Below are 5,761 nucleotides of genomic sequence, written 5' to 3'. Positions count from 1 at the left end.
CAATGTTTGAGCATGCAATTTTGCTTCCATTGCAAAGTGCAAGTTTAGCATGTTTAGCATCTTGAGATAGCAACTGTTTGCTTCTCTTTAGACTACAAGCTAGCAATTTTTATGATATACAAGTTTTACTATATACAAGCTAGCAAAAATTTTGAAAGCAAATGCAAGATAGCTTTCTTGTGTAAGCTCATAATTCTTGCTTCCTATTTGCTTTCTAGTTGCAAGTTTTGCTTCTTGAGATAGGCAAGATAGCACATTTGCTTGAGATTACAAGATAGCATTTCTTGTTTTTGAGATGAGCAAGCTAATAAGTTTTGCCCATTTTTGCGATGTGTACGTTTGTAATTTTTTGCTTCTCTTGTCTTGTGCAAGCTAGCTATCTCCCCCTTTATCATTGTCAAAAAGAAGGGAAGACCCTTTACATCAATTATGACAAAGGTAAGTATCAATCTTGTTTGTGCATCATTATATTTTCGAATTAAAACATGCTTATTTTCAAAAACATTATATTTCATTCATGCACGATATTGAATAAATCAATCAACATTATGAGCATATCATCCATGATACTAAAATTTTTAACTATTTATCAATATTTTGATCATGATACCAAACATTCATCATTTAGAGCATTCATGATACAAAACATTAAATCAACATTTATAATACATCATTTTAGCAACAACTCATAGCATTTTAAATAATGATTCACATCATATATAATGCATCATATCATAATTAAAAAGCACAAGTATTGCATGCATCATTGCAAATCATAAATGTTTCATATCATGATGGTATCAATTTTGTCAAATTGCATCCTACCATGCATGATCATAACTTTTTTCATTTTATCATTGTAAACAAGAAAGAAGTAGGGAAGAGCATAAAAGTGTAAAATATTTCTATCATTTCAAAGTCATTTGTATCATAGATACAAAGAAATCATATCATCAAAGATAAGACCATTTGAATACCAAAAGGCATGATTCATTTTATCAAATCTCTTCTTTTTATAAATAACAAAAATTATAGGTGTACAAAGAAGAGATTGTGATTAAAAAAGAATCTCAAGTAGTAAATCCAAGAAATCAAGATCATAATTTGAATACAAACTGATTCAAATTCAAATCGTCAAATTCATCAAAATCTCAACATTACTTTCAAGAGATTCACAATGGTATACATAGATTTATCATAATAATCATCAAGATCAATAAGATAGAGAAAAATAATTTTTCAAGGAAAAAATATTTTTCACTTTTTAGTTGTTTCAATTCACATGATTTTATTTCATTTATGCCAAATAAAAACATGTATCATGTTTAAAACAGAAAGTGTAAGATTTATTACAACAAAGATCAATAAGGCACTTCCATTATAGTAAAAATCAATAATCCGTAAATCGTAAGATTCATCATGTATAATTTCGAAATTTATTAAGCATGATCATTATGTATGACACTAAAACATGGTTTCAAAATGTTTAATATTTTCATAACACAATTTCATCATTATATATCATCATATTTTCAAATTTGAACATGCACAATTTCAAAACTATACCTTTCATTTTTCATGCATGATACAAATAATTCAATGATCGATATGGGTATATCATACATGATATTCAAGCATTCATGATATATCATTTTGGCAACATGATCATAGCTATTCAAATGATGGTATCTAAATGTCAAAATTCATTACATCCTATCATGCATGATCATTAACATCTTATTTGTATTTCATGCATTATTTCATTTCATCACATAAGGAATATAAAGAAGAGTTATTGGATGATGAGATAAATATTTCATGAGTACAAAGAATTACATAAAAATCATATCACGAAAAGATAATACTAAAAGACATGTTTTCTTTTAAAAAATCTCCTCTTAAATAATCAAGGAAAATCTTAGGAGATTATGATATAGATAAATTCATTCAATCTTGTAGGAGTACAAGATATTAATTCAAGGATATAAAATTTCTCAATTCATTATGAATCATAAAAAGAATTGTGGTTCCGAAAAATCACGATTCATTTAGGAAAATTTTCTCTTTAGTGCACGATAATAAGAAATATAGCAATGATACCAATCATAATTCATTTGGATAGTAGATGCTAAAAAGGAACATTGAGGATAAAAGATCTTGATTTTTATAGAGTAAATCTCAAGTTATAAATATTGAAAAATCAAGATAAAGCTCGTTCAAATTCAAATCATCAAATCAAAATCATTTTCAAGAGATTCATAAAAAGATGATAAAATAGATTTATCAAACCAAGAATTTTTAAGAAAAATACTTTTATCTATTTAGTTGATTCATATAAGCATGCCTTTGTCCTTTTTGTGCCAATATATATATATATATATATATATATATATATATATATATATATATATATATATATATATATATATATATATATATATATATATATATCATCAATCATTTAGGATCAAAAAATAAATTTCTTCATAAAAACCATCAAGATCATCATGTATAACTTTTAAAATCTCATGCATAAAATGGTATCAAAACATTTCATATTTTCATTCCATCATTTTGCATTGGTTTTATTGAACAGAATTTTGAATGATTCTTATAGATAACTAAAACTTCTTTAGTTTTAATTTATATGATTGACTTTATCTTAGCATGCTCAAATTTTGTTCATATGTCAAAACCATACATCATGTTTGAAAACCAAAGACAAGGTTAATAAAAAAATCATCAAGCCTTCCATTCAAAAGCCATGCATTGTCATTGAAAATCAATATGGAAATCATCAAAATACATATTCTTGCTTCTCAAGCACATACATAAGATTAATCTTACTAGGCGTACAAGCATTAGATTTATATCTAACATTTTATTGTATTAACATAAAACATACAATTTTCATTGTCATGAACATATTTTTGTATTTTCATTTTTAAACATTTAATTTTAAAAAAAATTGACTCAAAACTAAATTACAAAAAAAGTGCATTATGAAAAGAATTATGTAATTTCGAAGTAAATTAGGGGGGTTTCGATTATCTCATCATTGAAAGTGGTTAAGGCATAGTTTGTCACCTCGCCTTTCTTGATTTTCTCCTCGTCTTCGGAGGAGCTCGATTCATCCCAATTCTTATTTCTTTTCTTGCATTCAAAGCAAGTAGTTCTGTTCTTTTTGTTCTTAAAATTTTATTTTATTAACTTTTTAATTTATTAGTGAGAAGTTCAATTTCACCATCACTTGAGCTTATGCTCAAGTGGTCTTCATGTGTTCTATGTCCTAAATCCTTCATGTCCTTTGGAAGGTTGTTCTCGAGTTCTCTTTTTGTCACATTGTTCATTTAGTAGGTCATTAAAGACCTAATTAATTCTTCGAGAGGAAATATTTTAAGGTCCTTGGCCTCTTGAATGACCGTAACTTTTGGATCCCAACTCTTTGGAAAGGATCTCAAAATTTTAGTTACTAGTTCAAAGTTAGAAAAATCTTTACCAAGAGCTTTAAGTCCATTGATGACATCCATGAAACGGGTGTACATGTCTCTGATGGACTCACTTGGTTTCATCTAGAAAAGTTCGTAAGAATGCACAAGAATGTTGATTTTGGACTCTTTCACTCGGCTAGTGCCTTCATGAGTGACCTCAAGAGTTCTCCAAATATCAAAAGCCGAATCACAATTCGAAACATGATTAAATTCATTTTTGTCAAGTGCACAATATAAGGCATTCATAGCCTTTGCATTTAGAGAAAACATCTTCTTCTTCAAATCATTCCAATGGTTCATTGGATGAGAAGACATTTCAAATCTATTTTCGACTATGTGCCATAAATTCAAATCCAAAGAAAGTAAGAAAACTCTCATTCGAGTTTTCCAATAAGTGTTGTCCATCCCATTGAAAAGGAAGGACGAATGAGAGAGCAACCCTCTTGAAGGCCGAAAAGAGCCATTTCTATTTTGGTGTTAAACCAAAGTAGAAAATCGTGGCTCTGATACCAATTGTTAGGATCGGAGCGGCACTAAGAGGGGGGGGTGAATTAGTGCAGCGGATTAAAAATCGTAAGTTTGAAAATGATTTCGTAAATGCGTAGAGATTTTGATTCGACAATGAATGACTTGGTGAAAGTAGCTTGAGGAAAGTGAGAAGATAAAAACCGAAAGCTTGCTGCTATGTAAATAACGGTTTAAGAAAGGTAAACACTCACACATTCAATGAACACACCAATTTAAAGTGGTTCGGTCAAAATGACCTACATCCACTTGCAAAGCTTTCTTCAACGAGGCTCCCAACTTCCACTAGCAAATCACTTTGAAGGGGAAGGACAAATGCCCCTCTTACAACATTTTATAAGTGGTTCATACTCTTATAGATTTTCAAAGAGAAAGAGGGAGGTGAACACTCAAACAATTGAAAACAAGACTTGGTAAAGACTTTGCTAAGGCTTTTTCTCAATCTCTAACTTCTCAAAAGGTTATATTCTCTACTGATAATTGAGGGGTATTTATAGGCCCCAAGAGGATTCAAATTTGGGTTCCAAATTTTGAATTATCTTGGGTTCCCGATGTTGGTGGTGCCATTGCCTGTCAGTGGCGATGCCACCACTTGTCAGTGTCTGACACTGATAGTGTACTGGCGGTGCCACCGCCCAGTCCAGCGGTGCCACTGCCGAACCTCTCAGGTGCTGGGTGGTGCCACCGCCCAATCCGGCGGTACCACCGCCCAATCCTCGGGTTGTTGGCGGTGCCACCGCCTAGTCCGACGGTACCACCGCCCGGTCCTACGGGTTACTAGATGGGCTTCAAATCTGACCCAAACTAGGTAATATCGGGCCTAGTTAGCCCCTAACTAGGATATAGGATTATCCTTTAATCCTAACCCTAATTACATGCAAACGACGTGTCACCCCCCCTCAAAATATCCATGATATTTAAAATTTCCATCACAGACCAATCCAGGATCCAAACTAACGTTTGAGGACACTGAAAAACATTCAATCAAATTCACATCCATAAAACCTGTGCATTTTAAAATCATATATCACATAACTCGATAATTCACATTTATGGCAACCCAAGCCAACTTGACAAACATAAACAATACTTATAAATCCACAAGCTAAATAAATTATACAATCAGAACTCCAACTATTCACCACAAGTTCATATCATCATAAATTAGGCTTAACATTTCGAAATTCCAAATAAGAGAGATCTTCTAACACTTTTACACAGTATATCCATTTCGATTCATCAACAACATTTCATTACATACAAAATATGCTTATACAACAATAGCATAACAACCAACGAGACTTGCCCATAATTCTGAATAGCTATCCACTGCCTCAGCCCAAATCAAACATCTCGAAGAGTGACACGCTGACCTGAAAGATTTATGTAACAACGGAGTGAGCCAAAAACGGCTCAGCAAGTGACAAAACATATTCAGAACAAAAGGAACGGTTTCAAACGAGTAAGGTATCATAATGTAAGGCAGAATACAAGAATTCTCAAGGATACCATCTCATTAGATACAAAATCATATGTATCAGGTCATTCAAAACATATTTGATTCATAACAAATGGAGCATAGAGTAATTGGAGCATATCAATGGCAGATAGGACAATTCAGAACATATCAGTTCATAGCAAATGGAGCACAGAGTAATTGGAGCATATCAATGGCGTATGAAATGTTCCGGAGTATATCAACGACATATGGAACATTTCGAAACATATCAACAGTGGATGAAACA

This window comes from Musa acuminata, chromosome BXJ3-3 (genome assembly GCF_036884655.1).
Source record: "Musa acuminata AAA Group cultivar baxijiao chromosome BXJ3-3, Cavendish_Baxijiao_AAA, whole genome shotgun sequence".
NCBI classification, from domain to species: Eukaryota; Viridiplantae; Streptophyta; class Magnoliopsida; order Zingiberales; family Musaceae; genus Musa; species Musa acuminata.
The sequence above is the reverse complement of the archived record's forward strand: the minus strand, read 5'-3'. Positions refer to the sequence as shown.